The following is a 26,221-nucleotide window of genomic DNA, read 5'->3' as shown; positions in this document are numbered from 1 at the left end:
CTCTGGCCCCAGTACATCAAAGGTCATGAGTATTCCCAATGGTACTTTTCTCCCGACTCAGCAGTGACAACCAACAAGTCTGCAGACAATGCCAGATGTCCCCTGGAGGTCACAGTGACCCTGGATTGAGAACCACTAATATAGGTGTGGGGCTTCCCAGGTGGCACAGTGGTAAAGAATTCACCTGCCCAGCCAACATCTTGACGTCATCAAAGACCCAAACCTGAACCACCAACCTAAGCAACTCCTTAGATTCCCGACCCACAGAAACTGTGCGAGATAAGAACTGTTCATTGTTTTAAGGCACCAAGTTTTGGGGTAGTCTGCTACATAGGAAGAGATAATGAATGCAGGAGTGTAGATCTCTCTTGGGCTCATGTGTCAGGATTGGTGGGATTCCACTTGACATTTCTATTGTTTATCCTATTGGAAAGTCCTTCATAATGAGAGAGAGAAAGAGAGAGAGAAAGAGAAGAGCCATGGTGCCCCTTTGTCCTCTGCAGAGCTGGGAACAGAGAACAGACAATTCGGGCTGCCTCTTTGGCTCTCAGCTGTGCTAGCCAGCAGTGCTTTGACCATTTTACCAGGAGTCAGCAAACTCTCCCTTAGAAGGCCTGATAGTATTTTAGGCCTTGCAGGGCACACACAATATCTCTTGTTGTTTAGTTGCTCAGTAGAGTCTGACTCTTTGCGACCCCATGGACTATAGCCTGCCAGACTCCTCTGTCCTTAAGATTTCCCAGGCAAGAATACTGGAGCGAATTGCCATTTCCTTTTCCAGGGGATCTTCCCAACCCAGGAAACAAAACCTGTGTCTCCCACGTCTCCTGCATTGGTGGGCAGATTCTTAATCACTGAGCTGCCACGGAAGCCCTGATATCTCTGTAGTTCTGCTCTTGCAGCACATAAATACATTAGACAATACACAAATGAACGAACATGGCTGAGTTCTAATACAGCTTAACTTACAAAAAGAGGGGAGTTATTCATGGGCTGTAGTGTTCTAATCTCAGGTTTTTATAAAGGAAAAACACATTACGGGAAGGTCTGTGGCCAGACAGGCTCAGAGGGCCAGGAGGACACTTCCCATAAAGGGGGCTGCTCACGAACTGCCTTACACTGGGCTCCACCATCGTCTTATCCTTGCTTCAGGAGGCCAAGATATTTAGCCTCTCTTGCAAACAAAACTACATGTGAAGTATATGTAAGGGACCTCCAGGTTTACTGACAGTCTGAGCATCTGTTAGGTATGTTACTGAGGAAATGGCCACACCTGCCGGAAAGTCCCTTTCAGCCCCGGGAAGAACTGCGTGCCAGGCGCTGCTCCAGTGGTTCGCTTTCACACATATTACCTCCCCTTATCACCTTATCTCCAGTTATTGTTGTACAGCAAATTAACCCCAGACTCAATGGCTCACTCACATGGCTGGAAAGTTGGTTCCCCTCCACATCATTGTCTCCAGGAGGCTGCTTGAGTGTCCTCACAATATGGCAACTGGCTTTCTCCACAGCTACATATCAAGAAGACCAAGGAAGGAGCTGTAATGCTTCTATGACCCAGCTCTGGAAGCCACGTATCGGCATATCCATTGCATTCTATTGTTAATCTAGGTCAGCCCTGATTCAATGTGAAAGGGACCATACAAAGAGCAAGAATACCAGGAGATAAGGATCACTGGGGCAATCTTGAAGGCTGGGTAGAATGGGTGAGTCCTGAGACTAGTGTCACACTAACAGTGTGTTTGTGTGTGTGTGTGTGTGCTCAGTTGCGTCTGACTCTTTGTGACCCTTTTGGACTGTAGCTCACCAGGCTCCTCTGTCCATGGGATTTTTCAGGCAAGAATACTGGATGGGTTGTCATTTCCTCCTCCAGGGGATCTTTCCAACCTGGGGATTCACCCTGGGTCTCCTGCATTGCAGGCAAATTCTTTACTGCTGAGCCATCAGGAAACTACAAAATCTTAAGTTTGGGGGTTGTAAGGAGGAGGAGTAAATGGAACAGACTCTTATCACCTCAAGTCTGTATGGGTGACTTGTTTTTCCAGGCCCTCAATATTGAGGGCAATAAGGCTAGGTACCGATGGCTATGGTTTTTAGCTACATTTGGCCAAGTTTTCATCACTGGGATTCTATCCTCGAGGCTCTGCCATTCCTGAGACTCTGCAGTGAATGTTTCTCATTCTGTTCTGGCTTCCCAGCATCTGAATACCTTCCTAGGTGAATTTCCCATTATGTGAGTCTTGGTAGGGGTGGGTTCTTGCCTGCTTCTTCAGTTTGTCAGTCTTTGATTTACCCAATGTCTCTCCCAAACCCCTTTGATATTTAAGTTAGCTATTCAGTTTCTGGTTTAGAACCAGGAATCCTGGCTGGCCTTACAACTCCAGGAGCTGTACTCAGAGAAAGCTCATTTGGTGTCAAAGCCACTGCATCTCTAATGCTATTATAGTAACGGTTGCAGAGTAGAACATAGACCTCAGAGTCAGACAATTCTAGATCTGAATCCCAACTGTGCCATTTGAATGCAACAAGTTAACTTTCAACAAGTTATTTAACTTCTCTGAACTTGCATTCCTTCACCCATAAAATTAAGAAAGCAACATTTAGCTTGCAAGATTGATCTGAGGGTTAGCATATAGCATTGTGCCTGACACTTGGTAGATGCTTAATAACTGCCCTTATATAGTAAATGATAATGTTTCCCAGGGGGTGCAATGGTAAAGAATCCATCTGCTGATGCAAGAGATGTGGGTTCGATACCTGGGTTGGGAAGATTCCCTGGAGTAGGAAATGGCAATCCACTCCAGTATTCTTGCCTGGAAAATCCAATGGACAGAGGAGTCTGGCAGACTACAGTTCACGGGGTCACAAAGAGTCGGACAGGACTGACACACACGCTACGACGGCCACCATGCAGACGTGAAGGTAGTTACACAGCAGGCAGCAAGGAAAGCATTTCTCTCACTCTGGCCTCAGGGCACTCCCCAGCCTCCTCGCTGTGTGGATTCATCTAGAACACACCACAGACCATCAAGACTCATCTCTGGCTTTCATGCTCATATGGACTCTGCTGGAACAAATGAAGCTGCTCTTATATAATAATGGTGGCAATGATGGACACGTGCTGTGCTTCCTCCTTATGTAAATCCCTTTCAGGGTTTCTTGAAGATGCAAATTTACTCCTATCTGATGAGAGGTCTTTGGAACTTGAACTTCCCAATCTCTCAATAATAACTGCTCTTTAGATTTCTCAAAGCTGATCCTACCTGTGGAGTTGAATAGACTCTTCCAATAAAGAACTTGCTACAAGTCCTCTAGGAACCAGTCGACAGCATGACTGAAAGATGCCCCCAGTTTCATCAGTGGTGCTTTGCAAATGGAACTCTTTGTGGGCCGCCCTGAGAGCCTAGAGCATCCAAGGTGGGCCTGTTACTTCAGGCCTTGTTGTGGTCCTTGCACTGTGGTCTCAGGTCATTCAGGACTTTGGCCTGGGTCCCCAGCCTGATGTAGCCTCGAGGCTACTAGAGACTCAGTTGATAGAAAGGCACATTCTCAGATGCTCAGCTCCAGTAGGAACTCCGATTTCTCCAGTGCCTTCTTTGAGTGGGAAAGCTGGTCTGTGGTGTTTCCCCTTGTCGATCCTGGTTGCTGAGTCAGCGCTGGTTGTTCACAGGTGGTTTCAGTCCCACCCCATGTGGGTCTCTCCGAAGTTTGCTTGAGTTGCTACATCGTGGCACTGCCTAGCCCAAGAGAAAGCACATCATCATTTCTGTAACAACCTCTTAGCTACCTATCCTCTTGTGTAGGCAAGGAGGGACCACACACTGGGTGAATACCTAGAGGCAAGAGTCATGTGGGCCCTTTTGGAGGCTGGATACCACACATTTCACTCCAAATAAGAGTGCTCACAGGTGGTAGAAAGTGTCCTGTATATAAAGAAAGAGATGAAGGCTCTTATTGGTCTCCTTATGGTGGGCCGGAGAGGACCTGGGCATCAGTGTTGGCTCTGCCCTGGCCTCCTGTGTGTCCTTGAATAAGTCACATCCCCTGGTGGATCTCTAGTTTTCTTAACCACGGATAAGAAAGGGTTTTGAGCTTGGGTCAGTGTGGCATAGGGGCCCAGTCCCTGCCACTTAGCCAGTTCCTTCATTTCTGTGGACTTCCATTTCCTCATCTGTAAATGTGAGGATAAGAACACTATTTCCCTCCTAAGATTGATGTGGGGAATAAAAGCTGTGCCATGTACTAATCCCACCACATAGAAGGTGCTCAGTAAATGTCTGCTTACACAATTAGCAGCAGAGATAGCAACATCACCTCTGGCTTTAAGATCTTTGATTCCACAATCTGCTCTGAGCCCTGAGAAAAAGGGGCTTCTGTACCCTCTTCCTCCCCCACTGGTTCAGACTCTTGATTCCCTCTGGGACTGGCTTTGGGCAGTTGCACTCAGGTCTCTGGGGTAGACTGGGGATGTGTGTCTGTTTCCTTTCTCAGCATCTGCTTCCAGGCACTTGAAAACCTGTGACAGCTGAAACCAAGAACTAAGCACCAGAACAGTCTCACACTGAGAGTTGGGGCCAGACCTTGGGACAACTCTGGAATATATGATCACAGGGTACAGAGATGGAGTAGGTCTCAGATGTCATCTGGTTCCTGACCTGACCACCCCTCCAACCTGTGGGGCCACCCTTCCTCCTCACCAGCTCTGTGTGAACAGCTGTCTGAAGACTCACCATCTACAGCTTGAGGTCCATGGAAGCAGCCCTCAGATGACTGCCGGCTTGAGCCCTGCCTGCCCAGACCCAATCTGTGACCAAGCCATTGTACAAAGGCTTCAGCTGCAAGCCTCACCCCTCTACTAGAGACCATGGGGAAGACATCCATCCTAGAAAGCTCATTCTCCTCATGCTCAGCCAGGAACCACAGTCTCTTCAGGTGTCCTTGGGCTCCCAGACTCCATCCCCACACTGCTCTGTTCATTTGCTTAGTTGGCGTGCCCTGCTTCCCCTATCCCTTTATCTCCACCTCTCCCTGACAGTAAGCGCCTCTGTAACTTTGGCCTTTTTCATTGGACACTCCTTTCTCTCTGCCTGCCTTCTTCTTGGGGCGGGGGTGGGGTGAGGGGATGCTGCTCTTCTCACATATCATTCTCAGGGTCAGAGGATTAGTCTGCAGTCCTCCTGGTTCCCTTAAGCCACACTTACACTCTCTTTCATCTGATAAAAGCCCTGGCTCCTTCACACTCACACCATTCACCCCACTTCCCATCCCTGATGCTTCCCTGGGCTTCTGGTCAACCATTTGCTCACTGACCATCTTGGCTCCTGTAGTTCTTTCCACCTCAGCTTCTTCCCGATTCCTAGGCTCTTCATCCTCCATGAAGGTAACTTTTCCAAGATCCCAATCTCAACCTCATTGCCATGAACACTTTCTTACCTCAGCTACCCATTCCTTTCCCATAACCAAAAGGGCTGCTGCTGCTAAGTCACTTCAGTCATGTCCGACTCTGTGTGACCCCATAGACGGCAGCCCACCAGGCTCCCTTGTCCCTGGGATTCTCCAGGCAAGAACACTGGAGTGTTACCATTTCCTTCTCCAATGCATGAAAGTTAAAAGTGAAAGTGAAGTCGCTCAGTCGTGTCCGACTCTTAGCGACCCCATGGACTGCAGCCCACCAGGCTCCTCCGTCCATGGGATTTTCCAGGCAAGAGTACTAGAGTGGGGTGCCATTGCCTTCTCCAACCAAAAGGGCATAACCCCCCAAATTCCAAATTCTAGTATCTCATTCTCTGGTCGTAATTGTTTCTCCTTCCAGTTTACTTTCTTAAGGTCTCCTGCAACAATTCTTTGACCTCGTCGTGCACCCAGGCCTACAGAGACCAGTTCTTCCCCACTACCCGTCAGTGGCTTCACTTCCCTTTCTGTCTCAGGTTCCTTCACTGGACTCACTCCCTTAAACACACCTCCAACTCCCTTGCTGCTGTTGGCCTCCTTTGCCCTATACCCTCCTTGCAATAACATTTGGCCTCAGTGCAGGGCTCTTGTGTTTCTAGAGCTTCTGAAAACATATAATTTCCTTTGGACATCTGGGTGGTCACTACGCTGTAGGGCAGGTAGGAGAGCAGGAATTTCTATTCCGTCTTATGTATAAGGTACTAAGGCTGAAAGAGATGAAGTGCCTCTTCCAGATTTGTCTAAAGCTGAGCCTCAAACCCAAGTTTCCTGGCCCCAAGGCCACCTCACCTCTCAAAGGCAGCTCTTCTAGAGTAGGTTGGGATTTGGATACTTGGTGACGAGTGTGTGAGTGGGGGAAGAGCACCCCAACAGAGGGGAAAATGTTCCCTAGTGATGGTGGGGGCAGGAAAAGTGGAGGTCTAGAGAGAGCAGGCCCATGGTGTTCCTTACAGGCCTCACAGTGGCCTCACAGGCTGTCTTGCAGAGGTGCACCGGCCATGAAATGCAAAACCCGATGCCAATTGGTAAGGCACACTGTCTGAAATAGAATTCCTCCAGCTTCCTGGCCTTCTGCAAATCCCATTTCTTTCCTTGTCAGGGCTCCGGGGCTGAGGGCCCTGCCCCGCTCTGCACATCAAAGACACCACCCATTTTCCCCACACATCTCTCAGAGGCTTTTAACCAGCCTCTGACAATAAAATCGCTTTTAAATAAAAACCAAGGCTCAATATTCGGCAGGAAAGGGATTAACAGGACCAGTCAGGGGATGACATCATGCTATTTTTGTTGGCACTTATCCAGCTCAACTGTGAGGAGTCTGGGTGTGGAGGGAGGAGATACATATATACATACATATATATTTTTTCTTTCTTTTTCTTTTCAACTGACTTGGCTGCTCTGAGTCTCGGTCTGGAAAATCTGGGGAGCTAGAGGGAGCTGGCAGGGCTTGGGATGATCCTCTGTCAGGTCAGGGCATCTGCCAGCTGGAGGGAGGTGAGCACACCAGGTCTGCGGGGACAGAGCTGAGACGGGTGGGCTTTCTGATGTGTCATTTTCCTGGGGCTTCAGGCAATGGGCAAGGAAAGGCCCCATTTGGTGATCAGACCCTCAACTTAGAGAAAGGTGCCCTCCAAAGTGGGCAAATGTACAACCAGTGGTAGAGACAGATTGATCTAGAGAACTAGGGCCTGGCCCCTCACCCACAGCCCTCTGGGTGATGCCAACAGGCCACGCCAGCCAGAATGACAGAGACCTGAGGGCCTTGGAGGACACCTGCTCCACTGGTTCCCAAACTGAATTTTTTTGTTGTTAAGGAACTTCAGCTTTAGGTGGCCCACTGCATGCTGAAGACTGAAAGAAGACAAGCTACAAGGCTTGGAGCCTTCGGGCTGTACTCCCCTGGTTCCTGGGACTCCCTTGGAATCTAACACCAAACATACAAACCCAACATTTCTGATCATTCATTTGTGAACACTTACTTAGTGCTTTCTCCATGCCTGACATTTCTCCAGGTATAAGGGGCACTCTGGTGAGCAAAACCAGGCACAGTCCCCCCAAACCCACCCCATGAGGCTTACATTTTGGTGTTGGTTCATACTCGTTAAATAAATAATGACAGAAATAAATGTTAACTATCTCCACCCCAACATGCATGAAGAAATTCACTTGTTTCTTTTGTGCCAGATTCTTAGTACTCCAGGCTCTGGACCACCTAGCCTTTCCAATTTGGTCCCACACTTCCCTCCCACCTAACCCCCAGCATCATCCAGTCCTCAATGCATTTTTCCAGGCTCAACTTGTGTTTCCTACCTCCAGGGCTGCCCCCACTCCTCTTTTCTCCTTTCTCTCCCACCAGACATCTCCAGTGTGCCTGGAAAACCCTGGACAGCCCCACATGTCTGAAGTCTCTTCCACTGGAAGCGACCTTCCAGCCCTCCTCATCACCACTGCCTGGCCCTGGGAGAAGGGGTGCTGCCAGCATTGGCTGAGGAGCAAGAAACCTGGACGGGATCCCCATCCTGCTGCCAAGATCTCAGATGAGTCACCCAAGCTCACAGCGGAACTCACCCATGAACTCACCTCAAGTCCAGACTTGTCTGATCATCTCAGGTGTGCCCAGCTCCTCACCTGGGGAAACTCCTTGAAGGCCAGGGTCCATTCTCTCTTTCATCTTCTCCCAGTGCTTTGAGCTCATTTGAAGCCAAACATGACACTTGTCCATTGGCTATGCATCTTATTGGGTGCTCCTGGGCCCGCGTCTCTCACTTGCTCATTTGCTGCTCAGAGCTTTCTTCTCCTGGGAAGACTGAAGAAGCTCCTGCCGGGGTCTCATTCAGACCCCTAAACATCTGTTGATCACCTTTTGCTCTCCAGATCCTGTGCTCGGATGGCATCTTCTCTTCCCTTCAAAGAGTATAGGACCTAGGCGAGGAAGCAGGTAAGTAAAACCACTGTGCTGTTGTTGTGGACTAGGTGGAGTCAGGGATTCCAGCCAGCTGTAGGCCCCCTCCCTCTTCCTTTCAGAAGGTGGCATTGTTGAAACTATAGGGGTGATCAGAAGGTTGGGTTATCCCCCTGTCCTCTCAGGGCCTCCCTTAGTATTGGCATGTCTGCTTCCTGGAACCCTGAGTTACTGGGTATTTGAGAGACTATGAGTCCCTCTCCTCTGAGGCCAGCAAGTTGATGAGCACTCTTTTGTGACCCCATTTTATTGGGCTTCCTAAATAGCCATGTCAGACTGAACAAGGCATAAGTTGAGTTCTCTACTGAAGAAAAGACCCTGATGCTGGGAAAGATTGAAGGCAGGAGGAGAAGGGGATGGCAGAGGATAAGATGGTTGGATGGCATCACTGGCTCAATGAACATGAGTTTGAGTAGGCTCCTGTAGTTGGTGATGGACAGGGAAGTCTGGCGTGCTGCAATCCATGGGGTCGCAAAGAGTCAGACACGACTGAGTGACTGAACTGAACTATTTAATAAGTTGTGGACACTTTGGAACTATAATGTAGAAGAAGAAAAGTCCTGTTTCCTATTTGTAAATTTATTTTACAATGTTGTACAGTACATTACACACACATACATACATAACTGAAACAAAAGTGTCATAAAATCACACTTGTCTCTTTCCCCTGGCTATTCTTGTACATGCAATGGACTCTGTACATTCTTTCTTTCTTTTAAAATTTCATTGAAGTGTAGGTGATTTACCATGTGTGTTAATTTCTTCTGTGCAGCAAGTTGACTCAGTTATATATTGTTGTTGTTCAGTCACCAAGTCATGTCTGGCTCTTTGCAACCCCTGGACTGCAGCACGCCAGGCTTCCCTATCCTTCACTATCTCCTGGAGTTGGCTCAGATTCATGTCCATTGAGTTGGTGATGCCATCCAACCATTTTATCCTCTGTTGCTCCCTTCTACTCCTGCCCTTAATCTTTCTTTTTAAAATAACATGATTTTTATTCTGTTGTTCAAGTCCCTCCAATTTTTAAACATTTCATTATTTAGCATGTATTACTTGTACTTTTTTTAAAAATAGATTTTAAGGATACAGAAAAAGAGTGCTTATTTGATTTGGACATTTTATGTTTAATGGATATATTACCATTAACAGGCAGATGAGAGTGAGTGAGCCTCAGGAGAGGTGAAATGATTTCAGGGCCCTTGCTATAAATGAAGATATTTGACAATGGAATTCTGAGAAGGTGGAGGGAAATACATATGTATGTGTGTGTTTTAGAATCCATTGATAAAGGACTTGTCCCAAAGTATGACAATGGGAACAGAATTGGCTTGATCTTCTCAATTCAAAGTCACAAATAAACCATAATGGAAAAAAATATAAAGAAGAATGTATGCATATGCATAATGGAGTCCCTTTGCTGTACAGCTGAAATTAATATTGTAAATCAACTATGCATGGATAAAAGTAAAAGCTAAAGTCACCATGGTGCTTGTGGGAAGTGTCCTGAAGGACTTCAAGGTCATGATTTGGAATATCCTGTTGGGAGGATGTTTAAATTACACTCACCTGGAGAAGCATCTGCCGTGTTGGAGACTGTAGTGCCATACTGTACACAACAATGAAGGCTCATCAGTTTTGAAAGTAAGTTCGGTGACCTTCAAACTCTTGACCACTCAGGTTCTGAGGATTTAGGTCTATTTCATATTCATTTGGATTTGCTCCTGAGTTTTAAAGGAAAGGCACTTAAAACAAAGTCCAAAGCAGAGGTCCCAATGACCTTCTCTTACACTCAACCTGGTTCCCCGAACCCTGAGCTTCCCCCCCACACTTTAGCAAGGGTCCAGGTCATCCCATCTCCACCTGGCTCCTTTGGAAACCTCTTCCCCTTGTCACTAGAAGTTTCTAACTCTCTGGTTCATCCTTTCCAGCCCCACCTGATACTCTGGCCTTGGGACATTCATTCTGAAGGATTACCCTTTCAGCTATTTGCTCAGCTTTCTCTATCCTTTCCTCTCCAGGCTCTCTTGTGGCCCCTCAAATCCTGGAGCCCAGCAGGGACCAAGGAGGGAAAAGTTCCACATACTGTAGTCCATGGTCACCAGAGGACATGGATTCTTCTCTTTGGATTTCTTCTTAACATTTCCATCAGTGTGCGCTGCATGCATGGGGGTACTGTGATCTAATAGCACCATGAAATCATGAATATACTCTTCTCCCCTAAACAGTAATTATTGTTGGAGAGATAGCACTGTTTAAGCCACAAAGGAGAAATTTAGCTGTTCAGTGGGTGCTGGAGACAGCCCATACCAGCTTGCGAAAGGTGACTGATAAGTTTTCTGGAATTTGCAAGTCAGTAGTTAAATATTACCATGATTAAAGAGGAATTATATAAACTTATAATAAACACATTTTATTGAAAACAAAATTTAATAAATACTAAAAATGTGTTACTTCCTTATCGTTTTATGACACTTTATCATCTGTGTTCTTGCAGTTACTCACATCTACTGCATTTATCTGGTGTTAACTTCATGGCAAATTATGTCCTAATGCATGAGAACAGAAGAACTTTACTAGTCTGTGGAATCAGCGAGATTTGGGCTCAAATCCTGGCCCATTAATGACCAGAAATGGTGTCTTTTTTTCTACTTTATTTTCCAGTCTCTGAAACAGGTGAGTGAGCAATAGCGCCTCCCTCACAGGGTTATTGTGAAAATTAACTGATTTACAAGCCAGTTGACGCCGAGAGGACAGGTGTGCTTCCCTTTACCCACCTCCCCTCCTCCCCACTCCCGGGATTCTGTACAGGACAAGGAGGCTGCACCATCCACAGGCAGGGCCCTCAACCCTATGTCACAGCTCCTGTCCTCACAGCTCCCCGCTCCCACCTCTTAGCCCTTCAGTCTCCAGTAGCAATGCTCCACATCACCCATCCTGGGGTGCTGCATTCTCCACCGTACTCTGCCCACACTTTAAAAAAATATTTTTTTGGTTATACACCATGGCATGTAGGACCTTAGTTGCCCTACCAGGGATTGAGCCTGTGCCCCCTGTATTGGAAGGCAAAGTTTTAACCACCAGACCACAGGGAAGTCCTTCTGTCCATAAATAGTCCAGCTTTGTAAACAGCCCCTTTCTTCAACTCTCCTCAAATTAACCTGACATGAGTGTCCAACCTACTTCCTGTGGGGCCTGATGGAGAAACTGAGCACGGCACCTGGTGCCTAGTAGGTGCCTCAGGAATGGAACACAAAACTCTGTTCCTTGTTAAAGGGATACCTGGGCATATTAATCCAACAACACTCCCTGATGTAACGTGCACTTATCTGCATTGACAGAGGAGTCACTGGACCTCCAGGGAAGTTCTGGTACTTATCACATGTTATTATTATTATTTTTTTATGAAGCACCTGTTGCGTGGCAGTCACTGAGGTCTCTGGGGATTAACCTCTTGCCTATTGGTTTCAGCAGGGGAGGGGCTTGCTGGTGTTTCCTCTCTCATGACACCTACCATGACACATACATGATTACATCACCAGTCTCAAGATGATGTACCAGTCAGCGCTCTCACCCAGGATTGAGCAGTAAGTCATTATTGGGAAAAGTGGGTTCCACTCACTGTGTGTTCTCTGGGGAGGACACCCACATAGGGGTAGGTGGCCCTGTCAAAATGGGCCTTTTTCTGGCCCAAACCTAGGTGTGAAGTTGTATGCCAAAGATTTAGGGAATTCCCTAAGGGAGATAGGGGTGGCTGGCTGGTGGAGGGCTGGGTTCTAGCCCTATTTAGCTGCTGCCTTTCTGTGGGTGGACAGTGATGGTCTTGGTTTCTTTCTCTGTAAACAGATGCTTGGTGGATTAGTTTTCTGAGGCTGCAGCAACAAAGGGCAACAAACTGAGTGGCTTAAAACAACAGGAATGTATTCTCTTACAGTTTGAGAGGCCAGAAGTCCCAAGTCAAGTTGGCAGCCGAACATCTGAGCTGGTTCCGTATCAGTCAGATTTGCCATGCCTTATAGGTGTGTGTGTTTGAGTATAATATGTTGTTAAAACTAGACTCTTACCCATCAATTTTGGACAGTTTATCAGTTATACTTCTGAACTCCTGCTGACACATCTAAAGTCAATTGTGAAATACTTAAAGATCTAAATAAAACAAGATAGACTTTCAGTTAATCAGCATGCCGATTAAAAAGAAAAAAGTTGTCAGCAGGGTCATGCTCCTTCTTAAGTTCCTATGGAGCATCCTTCCTTGTTCTTCTGACTCCTGGTGACCCCTGGTGTCCTTGGCTCATGGTAGCATCACTCCAATCTCTGCATCTGTCTGCACTTAGCCTTCTTGCCTCTGTGTGGCCTCTCTCCTTCTTCTAAGGACACCAGCCACTGGATTCGGGGCCCATCCAAATCCAGTATGATCTCATCTTGAGTTTTAATCACTTACATTGCAAAGACCTCATTTCAAAATAAGGTGACATGCTGAGGTTCATGGTGGGCATGAGTTTTGGGGGGATACTATTTAACCTGCTAGAGTTGTATTATAGGCTTTCACTAGTTCTTACCAGTTTCAGCTCTTTGGAAGTTGGTGGGTATGTGGGATTCCCTAGTCGGGCACCTCTCCTTGGTTGGGACTCCCCTGCAAAAGACTGGGTGAAGCAGGATGTCCTCTGAGCTCTGTGGAGAAGAACCAAGAATTATTGGTGGGACGAATTACCAACAAGCAGCATGACTACCACTCAAGACCAGATCACATTCCCCTCTTCTTTTCTCTACTGTCACAACTTGGCCCTTCTACCCCCCTCTCCCTCCCCATTCCCTTCCCCATTCTTCCTACTGGCCCCTATTGGAGTCTGTCTTTGTGCAGGGCACCAAGCTAGGCACATCCATCATTTCTCTTCCTCCCAGTGGTGCAAGGAAACTTGAGGCACTACCATCCCCACATAAGTTATAAACCTGAGCATGTGTACAGCTATGAAGTGGCAGACCCAGAATCTGCCCACACGTCTGACTGATCCGAATCTCATGCTCTTGCCATATACCTGCATGTTTTAGCAGCAGGGAAACAGGACTCAGCTCTGGTTTTACTTGGATGACACTTGTGTTCAAGGTGACATTATGAAACTGGCAAATTAATTTATAAAACTTCCCTCTGAGTTGCCGTTCTCATCTTTTCTTTTCTCCCTGTGCCCCCAACCCCCATGGTGGTGTCTAGGACCCCAGGGTCTGCTCTGGCCCCTTCACTTTCTTAGGTCCCTCCCGCCTACCCAGGTAGCAATGTCTGATGGCAGCATACAGTGCTGCCCACACCTCACCCGCAACCCTCCAAGGGTCTCTGCATTTTCTTTAGCATGTGGGCCTGTGTGTGTGTAAAGCCATTTTCTTTGCTCACTTTTCCTACCTTGTCCCTAATTCCTTCTAACGGCATAGCGGGCTCTGCCTATTTGACCAGGATAGACATTCCTGCTGCACTTTTATAGCTTTTATCATAATAGTGTGTGGTCTAAACTTTTATTACACAGTAGTTCTTTTTGGGGGTTTCCTTGGTGGCTCAGTGGCAAAGAATCCACCTGCCAGTGCAGGAGACATGGGTTCCATCCCTGGGTTTGGAAGATCCCCTGGAGAAGGAAATGGCAACCCATGTTCTGGAGAATCCCATGGACAGAGGGGGAGGAAAGGCAGGCTATGGTCCATGGGGTTGCAAAGAGTTGGACACGTCTGAGCACAGCAGAGTTCTTCTTTGAGCCAACACCTTTTTATAAAACTTAAATACATACTATAGCCAATTTCTAAACAATAATACTTATGGAAACAGGGATTATGCATGCTTCATAGTTTTTCTAAAACTTTAAACAGTTTGCTTTTTTTTCACCCTAATGTCTTCTGTATTCAGTGGTGTGGGGGTCACCGTTTGGTGAGTGATGATGAACTTGGTGGTGGTACCATGTCCTGCTGCCCAACTGAGGCACCCTCCAAGGATGCTGGGTTTTTTCTTGGAGGGTTATATCAATAAAGATCAAGAGCAAAAGTTTGGGGGTTCATACACTGATGTAACTTTTTTGGAAATCAGTCTGGAGATATGTATTAAGATATGTATTACCTTATAATATTTAACTTTATATTTCTAAAAAATAATTCCTGAGATATAACAACTCTCAAAGGAGGAAAAATTTGATTTCATAACTCCATTTATAATAGCAACTGTTTAGACATCGATCTAAGGTTCCAATGATTGGGACAAATCATTTGTGGTGTATGCTTTATGGAACACTATGCAACTATTAAAATGATGCTTACTGTATAAATTAAGTGAAAGAAGCAAGACATACACAGATATTAAATACATAAGATAATCATTACTATGTAAAATAAAATATGCATGAAAGACTTTCTTGAGTTTTTATTTTATTTTTTTAATTTAAATTTATTTATTTTAATTGGAGGCTAATTACTTTACAATATTGTATTGGTTCTGCCACACATCAACATGAATCCACCACAGGCATACACGTGTTCCCCATCCTGAACCCCGCTCCCACCTCCCTCCCCGTACCATCCCTCCGGGTCATCCCAGTGCACCAGCCCCAAGCATCCTGTATCAAACCTGGACTGGCGATTGGTTTCTTATATGATATTATACATGTTTCAGTGCCATTCCCTCAAATCGTCACACCCTCTCCCTCTCTCTCAGAGTCCAAAAGACTGTTCTATATATCTGTGTCTCTTTTGCTGTCTCACATACAGGGTTATCATTACCATCTTTCTAAATTCCATATATATGCATTAGTATACTGTATTGGTGTTTTTCTTTCTGGCTTACTTCACTCTGTATAATAGGCTTCGGTTTCATCCACCTCAATAGAACTGATTCAAATGTATTCTTTTTAATGGCTGAGTAATACTCCATTGTGTATATGTACCACAGCTTTCTTATCCATTCATCTGCTGCTGGACATCTAGGTGGCTTCCATGTCCTGGCCATTAGAAACAGTGCTGCGATGAACATTGGGGTACACGTGTCTCTTTCAATTCTGGTTTCCTCAGTGTGTATGCCCAGCAGTGGGATTGCTGGGTCATAAGGCAGTTCTATTTCCAGTTTTTTTAAGGAATCTCCACACTGTTCTCCATAGTGGCTGTACTAGTTTGCATTCCCACCAACAGTGTAAGAGGGTTCCCTTTTCTCCACACCCTCTCCAGCATTTATGAAAGACTTTCAAGAGATGTTGTAATGTTAGCAAAGGTGTTTGGAGAGTGGGACTACAGATATTTTCCCCTTGATTTTCTACTTTTTCTTTTTTTATAATTTCCAAGTTTTAAAAAGTAAGCTTAAGAAGGGGGGATTAAACCACTGATAAAATATTTATGTATCTTCTATTTCCACTCTGTGAACAGAAATATTGCCATTCAGTCCAAACTGAAGTCTCCAAAGAGAAAATGAGGCATAACATGATATGTAAGTGTGTGAATGCGTGTGTGAATGTGAATGTGTGTGTGAGTGTGGGTGTGTGTGAATGTATGCATGAATGTGTGTGTGTGAGGGTGAAGGGGTAAGTCGTATTAATGCCTCCCACTACAGATCAACAGGGAGTCCCCAGGGAAGGGAGACCCCAAACCCAGTCCCCAAATGTCCCATTGCAACCTGCACACCATGGCCCTGGCAGTACTTGTAAACACATTGTCCTCTAAGAGCAATGACCAGCTGACATCTCAAGTTACTTCCCAGGGCCAGGGGAGAGAGTGGAGAGATTCTCCAGGGGTGGGGTGCCTCCTTCTGGATGTCTTCAGACAGTCCCTTTGTCCATCAAGTTTCTGAAAGGCCAACAAGTACCAGGAGGGCCCCGAGGTAGGCACTGAGTTAGGCACGTGGGAGCAGAAAACAGGTGTTGAGATGAGAACAGGTGTGAACTAATGAGAACGGAATAACCATAACAACCAAGGAGCTACTCTTTACTGAGTGCCTATAATGCGTACAGTAAATGTGATACCAATTTTATCTCTTTTAACCTTCATAACCACCCTAAGGGAGAGGATTATAGACCCTATTTTGTGATGAGAAGACAGATTCAGAGAAGTTAAGTAACCTGCGCAAGGTCACACAGTTTGAACTCATACGCAGGTCTGACTCACTCCAACTTTTTCAAAGCTGCTGTCCTGACTCCATGGAAGGGATCTAAAGCTATTCACCCTCTCCCCTGCTTTACAGGCCTGTTGAAGTGTTGGGTAACTGGGGGTGGTAATGAGTCAAGCAGTGGCTTTTGGGGGATGTAAACCGCAGTGCTGCTTTCACTTGCTTAATTAAGTCAAGTTCATCTTAGCCTTCTACAGGCTGCCAAAATGCTCAGCCAGGAGAGAGCCAGCATCGATGGGAGGTGCTGAGATGCTGATGTGTATGTACGTGATCTCTTATGGCCTCAAAGACCAGCTTACATGTACTTTATTAAGAAGGTAGTCATGTTGATTGCCTTAATATTAATAAGAACTATGGTTAGGAGCCCCCCTTTCTCCCTGGCTCCTTCTCATGCATCAGGTTTCAGCCTGTAGCGCATAGTTGTGGTTAAATTTTCAGCCCCTAAAACAGAATAGAAAAGATGATGACAGCTATAATCACCACACACACACACACACACACACACACACACACACACTCTGTCTCTCCTTCATGCCATAACCATTTGCTGAAAATGCTGACTTAATCATATCAACCTAATTGCTAGGTTGAAATAATGATAATGATGATGATGATGATAATAATAACAGAATTGCTTTCAAATTGTTTTGAGCAATGTTGCAACATCAAGCTGCCATCCTCATGCCCCAGGAAAGAATTTGCATTTTAGGATTCAGTTCATATCAGGCAAATGACTCCAGGAAGGTAAATGCAGTCTTTAATGAGGTTTTTCTTGCCTAGAGTGAAATCTTACTTCTTTCTGTAAAAGCAGGTAAATGCCAATTTTCTAGGCAGGATTTGGGCCCAAAGTCCAAATTTGCAATTACCAGAGGGTAGATTGTGCAATGAAATCCTGGGCTCTGATTTAAAGTGGCCTCCTTGCATTGTAGCTGTGGTTTCAGTGGGGGTCATGACCTGGTGGGTATGTGGCTCCCTGGCTCTCTCTGGCACGGAAATGGTTTGAGTTTCTGTGGCACACCTCTGGAAACCAGAGTTGGGGGGCTTCCTTCCAGCCATGGCAGGTAGGCCACAGTCTGAAATGTTCCAGGTAATTAAACACATAAGGGTGGAGATGAAAACCCCCATGGTCCTTCAGCAAAACCTTTCTGAGTGCTGACTGTGTGTGGCTCTAGGTAGTGAAGAAGTAAAGGAGAAACATGTACACAAATAATTACTTGTGATCAAAAAGTGCTCTAGAAAAGAGATGCTGAAGGAGCCAAGGGTAAGCTGAATCAATGACATTTGAACTGGTTCTTAATGTATGAAAAGAAGTTAACCAGATGCAGGTCAGGGTGGGGAGGCAGATGTAGGGTACGCAGGGGAAGAAGGCATTTCAGACAGAGGCAACAGAGTAAAATAAAAGCAGGAAGAAATCAAAGGTATGTGAGATTAACATGTATACACAGCTGTATATAAAATAGATAATCAGGAGAGGGTGGGAGGTATGGAGAGAGTGACATGGAAACATACATTCAGTTCAGTTCAGTTCAGTCGCTCAGTCGTGTCTGACTCTTTGCAACCCCATGAACCGAAGCATGCCAGGCCTCCCTGTCTATCACCAACTGTCAGAGTCCACCCAAACCCATGTCCATTGAGTCGGTAATGCCATCTAACCATCTCATCCTCTGTGGTCCCCTTCTCCTCCTGCCCTCAATCTTTCCCAGCATCAGGGTCTTTTCAAATGAGTCAGCTCTTTGCATCAGATGGCCAGAGTATTGGAGTTTCAGCTTCAACATCAACCCTTCCAATGAACACCCAGGACTGATCTCCTTTAGGATGGACTGGTTGGATCTCCTTGCAGTCCAAGGGACTTTCAAGAGTCTTCTCCAATACCACAGTTCAAAAGCATCAATTCTTTAGCACTCAGCTTTCTTTATAGTCCAACTCTCACATCCATACAGGACTACTGGAAAAACCACAGCCTTGACTAGACAGACCTTTGTTGACAAAGTAATGTCTCTGCTTTTTAATATGCCGTCTAGGTTGGTCATAAATTTCCTTCCAAGGGGTAAGCGTCTTTTAATTTCATGGCTGCAATCACCATCTCCAGTGATTTTGGAGCCCAAAAATATAAAGTCAGCCATTGTTTCCACTGTTTCTCCATCTATTTGCCATGAAGTGATGGGACCAGATGCCATGATCTTAGTTTTCTGAATGTTGAGCTTTAAGCCAACTTTTTCACTGTCCTCTTTCACTTTCATCAAGAGGCTTTTTAGTTCCTTTTCACTTTATGCCATAAGGGTGGTGTCATCTGCATATCTGAGGTTATTGATATTTCTCCCGACAGTCTTGATCCCAGCTTGTGCTTCATCCAGCCCAGCGTTTCTCATGATGTACTCTGCATATAAGTTAAATAAGCAGGGTGACAATATACAACCTTGACGTACTCCTTTTCCTATTTGGAACCAGTCTGTTGTTCCATGTCCAGTTCTAACTGTTGCTTCCTGACCTGCATTAGGTTTCTCAAGAGGCAGGTCAGGTGGTCTGGTATTCCCATCTCCTTCAGAATTTTCCACAGTTTATTGTGATCCACACAGTCAAAGGCTTTGGCATAGTCAATAAAGCAGAAATAGATGTTTTTCTGAAACTCTCTTGCTTTTTCGATGATCCAGCAGATGTTGGCAATTTGATCTCTGGTTCCTCTGCCTTTTCTAAAACCAGCTTGAACATCTGGAAGTTCACAGTTCACATATTGCTGAAGCCTGGCTTGGAGAATTTGAAGTATTATTTTGCTAGCGTGTGAGATGAGTACAATTGTGTGGTAGTTTGAGTATTCTTTGGCATTGCCTTTCTTTGGGATTGGAATGAAAACTGACCTTTTTCAATACATTACCATTTGTAAAATAGGTAGCCAATGAGAACTTGCTGTATGACTCAGGGAACTCAACCTGGGGCTTGGAAACAACCTAGAGGGGTTGGATGGGGAGAGAGGTGGGAAGGATATTCAAATGAGAGGGGACATGGGTAAACCTATGGCTGATTCAGGTTTATGTTTGGTAGAAACCAACACAATACTGTAAAGCAATTATTGTTCAATCAAAAATAAATAAAAAGAAAAAAATAGATAATCAGCAGGTACCTACTGTACAGCACAGGGAACTATACTCAGTATTTTGTAATAACCTATAAGGGAGAAGAATCTGAAAAAGAAGGGAGATACATACGTATATATAACTGAATCCCTGCGCTGTACACCTAAAACTAACATGATATGGTAAATCAATTGTAGTTCAATTTTTTAAAAAAAGGTATTTGAGGAATAATCTCATCCAGCACTACTGTAACTCTATCTGCTCTAACTTTCAAGGCTTCCAACTGCATCAGAGCCCCATTTTCTCGGTATATCCCTGTGCTACGGAGATGTTCATGGGGTGGTAATTGTATCTATGTGGCTCTTTGCTATATAATACCTTTTTGTCATTCAGTTACAAAATATTTAAAAATTTCCATGATTATTGTTTATTTGACTCATTAATTATTTAGAAATCTATTTAGAAATTTTCTTAACACCTGGGTTTTGTGTAGAAATGTTTTGGTTTCTGACATAACTTTATTCCACTGCACAGAGTATGTGGCCCATACACTATCAATTCTTCAGTGCCGTTTGATATTTCTTTTATGGCCTTTTATGATTAATTTTCCAAAAGTTTTATTTAAAAAGCTATTTATTCTTTACTTATGAGATGCAAGGGTCATAAATTTGACCCACAGTTCAAATCTTCTACAGCCTTTCTAATATTTTTGTTTGGACCCTTTCTGAGATAAGTGATTAAAATCCATCACTATGATGTGGATTGTCAGTATTTCCTTATAATGTCAGTTTTTGCTTTATGTATTTTGAGTCTATGTTGCAAGATGAGTATAGGTTCAGGATAGTTATATTTTTGGGGTGAACTGTTCCCTTTATCAAGACCTTCTTTATTGCCAAGTTTCTGTCTTCAGGTCTATTTTGTTTCAAATTAATACTGCTAAATCAACTTTCTTTTAGTTAATATTTACTTGGTGTATTTTCCCTAATCTTTTGCTTTCACCTTTCTTCACATGTATATTTTGTGAATAACTTTAGCTAGATTCCAGTGCCTAAAACTGGTAATTATTTCTTGAACGAGTGAATGAAAAAAAAAGTAAATCCAAACTGAAAATTTGTCTTTTAGCAGATAAGTTTAATCTGTTTGTATTTGTTGTTATTACTGATATATTTAACTAACCTCTATCACTTTTTGTTTTCTAGTTACTTGTGTCTTTTTCCTTTTTTGCTTTGTTGCCGTCTACTGGATAGACTAAATATCTTTTCCTTTTTTTCTAGCTTCAAAGTGATTCTTTTACTCCTTAACTGAACAATGGCACAATCACTTTTCATCTTTGTGTTACCAAGAAGAAAACAGAGAACAACTATCTATCCACTGTCTTTTGATGGGCACCGTGTTAGACATTTACTATGTACTTTGATCAGCACAGAACTCCTCTAAGCTCAATATGAGTATCCCCATTTTGCAGACAGGAAAATGGAGACTCAGAGAATTAAGTCACTTGTCCAAGGCCCCACAGCCAGAGAGCAGCAGATCTGGGACTGGAACCCATTCTGGGTGACCCTGAAGGCTCTGCACGTCCCCCTGCAGGCAACACCGCTGGCGAAGACTAACCTCAGGCACTGAAGGGGGACTATCAAGGTCTTTCTTAGTCCTCACAGTTGTATTCTGATCAGCAGACCTCGTTATCGGTGTCTCAGTGATAATTCAGAAATGGAAATAAATAAACACAGGCCCGGGTACAAGTTCTCAGCAAGAGAAAGTCAAAAGCTGAGACATGAGCAGAGCTCTTAAAACCCTCCAAAATGAAATCTTCCAAAAGCTGGATTATTCCTGCCAATATTTTTTTTAAAACAATATCTCAGAGTTGACCACTTCCTCGGTTCGGGAATGTTCTCTCTTTTCCAGGGCTTCCCTGGTGGCTCAGATGGTAAAGAATCTGCCTGCAATGTGGGAGACTTGGGTTCAATACCTGGGTTGGGAAGATCCCCTGGAGAAGGGAATGGCAACTCACTTCAGTATTCTCGCCTGGGGAAACCTATGGACAGAGGAGCCCAGTAGGCTATAGTCCACAGGGTTGCAAAGAGTCAGACATGACTGCCTAACACTTTCTCTTTTCGTAGTGGATAGCTGTCCACAGCCAGAGCCCCTTAATAAACACACACAAAGAACTGTCCTTCTTCCCACTATCTCTAAACACTGGTCTTTGGGTATTTGTTCTTTCTTCAAGTATTTGATTTCCTCCCTCTAGGAAGAAGGGCCATGAAGTCAGTGTTGTAGGAAAGTTGGGACAGAAGCTTCTGAGGCAGTACTGCATGCAGTAAGCTTTTGATGAGGTCACCCATGGAGGAGGTAGGGGCCATGAATCAGATTACCCACCATCCCCTTGGCTCCCAGCCTTTCCATTGCAGTATACAATGCCCAGTGGAATGATAATCTTGAATGTCCCACTGATTTTGCAGGGGTACAGGTGCATCTTTGTCTGAAGGACTGGCAGTTCCTTTTCAAGATGAGAGTGTGAAAGAATGTGACCAAATTCCTGAAATACCACTGAGGGACAACAGGCATGCCCAGCAACAGCACTGGACTGGGTGGTTCCCAAGAGTGCAGCCAGGGCTGGCCACAGGGCCTTACTGGGCCCTGCCTGGGATTTCATCTCCAGTGGAGGCATGTGACAAAGATTGGCTTTTGAGAGGCATTTTTCAAAGTGCAAACCACCTGAATCAGTATTGCCTAGGCGGGGGAAAGAGAGCAAGTGTGCTTTTTAAAATGTTAATTTGGGGCCCCAGCCAAGACTTACTGGGTCAGAATCCTATTGGATTCTGCATCCTGGGGGACCCCAGGAATATGCATTTTCAATAAATGGTCCAGGTGATTTGGTACTGAGTCTAGATTGTTCTTCAAGGGCTCTCTGCAGGTGTCCGAAGCTTCTGGTGGGGTTGCCAAGTTGGTGGGAGCAGGCTTGTGGGAAGTGGACAGGAGTCCTGAGCCCACTTTGCTTTCGGATTGCTGTGTGTCCTTGACCAACTCACTTCATCGCACTGGGCTTCAATTCCTTGCCTGTTAAATAAGAGCCTACAGAGCTTTTAAATTGAAGGACCAGGTGAAAACTAAGAACTCGGGTCTCCATTTTGACATATGAATTTGAAGTGAGAGCAGGACCTCTGTCGTTTATTTGCTGAGTCGTGTCCAACTCTTTCTGAACCCATGGACTGTAGCCCACCAGGCTCCTCTGTCCATAGCATTCTCCAGGCAACAATTGCCAGTCCCTTCTCCAGGGTATCTTCCTGACCCAGGGATAAAACTCAAGTCTCCTGCACTGGCAGGCAGATTCCTTACCACTGAGCCACCTGGGAAGACCTGAGAGCAGGACTTCTGAAAGGAGATAATACTTATGGCTAATTTTTATTGTGGGCTCACTGTGTTCCAGGTACTGTTGGAGAGATTGATGTATATGAGCTAATTTTCTTTTCCCCACAGCCCAAAGAGGTAGGTATGTTCCTATACCCATTTTACAGATAACGAAATTGAGGCAAAGAAATGTTAAAGTCATGGAGGAGGCAGAACTGAGTTCCAAACTCAGACAGTGAGACTCCAGAACCCTTGTCCTTAACAACAGAGTTATACCGTTCTCAACCACGAGTGTCCTGCTGGCAATCAGAAATACCAGACACAGTTAAGAAGCCTGATCATCAGGCAAATGTGGCAGTTGTCTAAACAGAGGCGACAGGTGCAAAGCCAGAGAAGCATGGAAAGAGCATCAGTAAACATCTGTGACTAATCAACCAAAGGGGACACAGCCTTACCACTTCTACAGGATGGTAAATGTGACTCAGATGGTGGGAATTTATAGCATCATGACAGGTGAGAGGGGGATCTGAAGGGGGAAGCAAGGCCCATTCTAGAGCCCCCTCTCCCCACCACCACCTGCTCAGAACACTGTGGGGTAATAGCTTCAACTACACCCTTTTCTTCATAGAGGTCCAAGGGCACAGATAGGTCCCAGCTTGTTCCAAAGACACATTCAGGAAGTTACAAAATGAGCATGAAGCCACGCCTCCTTCATCAGAAGAGACTTGGCTAGCAGGTAACACCAGGGCCTGATGTAGCATCAGGCAGAGACTGAGCCAGAATTTGATTGTGGGTAAAGCAAGTCCCTGAGGAAGGTTTGGCTACAGGGAGTGCTGTTTCCTGCTGCTGAATGAGTGAGGGGCTGCATTTTCCATGGGAGTGAAGGACCTCACCAGGGACAGATGCCATTCCCGGACTTTCTCATCCTTGCAGCTCTCCCTGGGGAGGGAGGGACGCCTTGCATGGAACCTAGGGATCTTTGGGAGTCAGACCCACCTACTTTCCCAACCCCATGCTCAGCCTCTGCATTCCAGCCACATCTATGCCCTTTTACACTTTGGTATCTTTCCTCTGACTAATTAAAAAAAATTAGAATACTTTTTCTTACTCTGGCAGTCTGAATGCACTTTATCCTTCAAGACCTGTCTCAACTCCTCTGAGAAGCCTTCCAAAACTGCAACACTCCCCTCCTCGGATTTCCTCTCTCCTCAGAGCTCCCATCACAGTGGTGGCAGACCACTAGCACACACTTGTCCTTTGGCATTGCTAAGAGTTTTTCATGTGTCCTTCCTGTGAACACCAAGCTTCTCCACAGAGAAAGGTCTGTATCACACTCAGAGAGAAGCGCTCGGTCAGAGACACATAATTTTGTCATCCCAATGCCTGGTGAATGCTCAGGAGACGTGGTTCAATCAGTGAACACCTGATTCAAGAAGGGGGTCCGAATTTCTGCAAAAATGGGCCTGTAGTTTATGGGGACCTTTAGACTTTATTCTGGGAATAGGGAAGGACAGACACCTGAAGAGCCTGGCCAGATGCCACGTGTGCAGTTCTCAAAGAAGTGCCAGATGTGGGTGCCTCTAGGCCGCCCATGGCCACTTCCCCTCTTGGGTCCCCAGTCCTCAACTCACCATCTTCCTTTCTGTCTGTGAGCCCAGGTCTCTCCCTTTGTTCCAGTTCTGGAAATTACTCCATCTCTTCTAGGAAGGCTCTCTTGCTGAAATGGGATGGGGGAGACAATGTGAGCTTTCCCAAAGCTTCAAACAGTCTTCCCCTCCCTGACGTTTCAGATTAACTGGCAGAGTGAATTTGGGAAAGCCTAGAAGAGGCCAAGTTTTGCCTCTTAGCCCCATTAGAGCAGCTGACATCCTAAACCCTTCATTAGAATCTCCTGGGCCACTCCGGACCTATTGAATTGGAATCCTCAGGGCAGTGGCCAGGAACCTCTGTTTTTCTATTTTTCACAAGTACCTTGGGCATTTTTTTTTTTCTTAAAATAACCATCAGACAAGTTAGAAAAACCTCTGTGTTAGAGTTTAGCTGCCAAACAGATAAATAAACTTCTGTGAGCTCATTATGTGAAAGTGGTATGGATTCATCATCTACATAGTGAACATTTGTTGAGCACTTAGGGGCTTGGCACACTTTTAAGCCATTTACATGTATTAACTCATTTGTTCTCTTTAATAACCCTGTGAGGCAGGCACTGTTATTACCTGCACTTAACAGATGAGGAAATTGAGGCACAGAGAAGTGAAGTAACTTACCCAGGGTCCCTTAGCTGGAAAGCAGAGAGCCAGGATTAAAATCGAAGCAGTCTGTGCCCGGAGTTTATACTCTTAACCTATGACACACAGAAGAGTAGCATTATTAGAGCAGGGGCATGCTGCTACATGCTGTAGACAGTGAGTAAACATTCATGGAAAAGAGGAATTGGAAGCAGACCTAATGGAATGTTTGATTTATTAGCCTTTTCACTCAGAGACTGCCAGGTCCCCAACATCAATAACTTGTTCACTTTTACAGCATCCGCAGGGAGAAGCTCTGGAGCCAGCGGTGCGTTTTTGGTTCTGCAGTTGAAGAAACCAAGCCAAGGAGGCCCAATAGGCAGCCTTCAGCATGGAAACCGACCTCCATCCAACTGATCAATGGGAGTCTACCATCTAATGCTCTGCAGCCACAGACCCAGCTATGGGTCCCTTTCCTATTACACCATTGACTTAAGGCCACAGGAATCTAGTGCAACAAATCATTCATGAAAATATGTAAATCAGATAACCAATAGGACGTCAGGCTAAAGCTGGCTTCTGTTGCCATGACACCTCACTCTCACAGGCTTGGTCAGTGGCTGGACTTCACTGCTCTGGACCTTAGGACAGTATTCCTGCCCACCTCCTCTCATGTCCCCTGGTGAATCCAGATGAATTCTAGAATGTGTTCCAGCTGCTGCTAGCTGGAGGGAATCACATCCGACTTAGGAAAGTATTGAGATTGGGACAGGGCAATCTCAGCTCCACGAAAGCCCACAACTCCATTGTCTGGGCAGAGACTGTGGGCCCTCTCTTCCTTCTCTGGGTTGTGGAGAGAATGCTTGAGTGGAGGTGAGAGATGGAGAGGATGTGGAGGGTGAATGAGCTCCCCAGCAGGGCTGGCTCCCTCTGTTGGGCCATGTACCTGGGGCTACTCCGGTCATAGGCAAGAAGCAGGATATAAGTCTCTCCTAACTCCCCTGAGATCTCTGGGGCCGGGGTGGGGAGAGGGAAGGTGGTC

At 45.4% G+C, this 26,221-nt stretch overlaps 2 long non-coding RNA genes across 3 annotated transcripts; one reads left to right on the top strand and one right to left on the bottom strand.

The window, feature by feature from the left end:
* Positions 1-311: 311 nt before the first annotated feature.
* Positions 312-25,498, bottom strand: LOC123328074. 2 transcript variants are annotated; one of them, XR_006542816.1, is made up of 7 exons: positions 25,397-25,498; positions 25,219-25,295; positions 24,583-24,668; positions 12,970-13,081; positions 9,980-10,134; positions 8,032-8,373; positions 312-3,737 (listed from the first exon to the last, which is right to left on the bottom strand). It is a non-coding gene; the product is annotated as an uncharacterized LOC123328074 (long non-coding RNA). The 2 variants fall into 2 exon arrangements; XR_006542815.1 differs by lacking the exons at positions 25,219-25,295; positions 25,397-25,498 and having other exon boundaries at positions 24,583-24,995.
* LOC123328073 lies at positions 23,099-26,221 on the top strand. Its single transcript, XR_006542814.1, has 2 exons — positions 23,099-23,687; positions 25,478-26,221. It is a non-coding gene; the product is annotated as an uncharacterized LOC123328073 (long non-coding RNA).

This window comes from Bubalus bubalis, chromosome 11 (assembly GCF_019923935.1).
Source record: "Bubalus bubalis isolate 160015118507 breed Murrah chromosome 11, NDDB_SH_1, whole genome shotgun sequence".
Classification (NCBI taxonomy): domain Eukaryota; kingdom Metazoa; phylum Chordata; class Mammalia; order Artiodactyla; family Bovidae; genus Bubalus; species Bubalus bubalis.
This window is presented reverse-complemented; position numbering and strand designations above follow the sequence as displayed.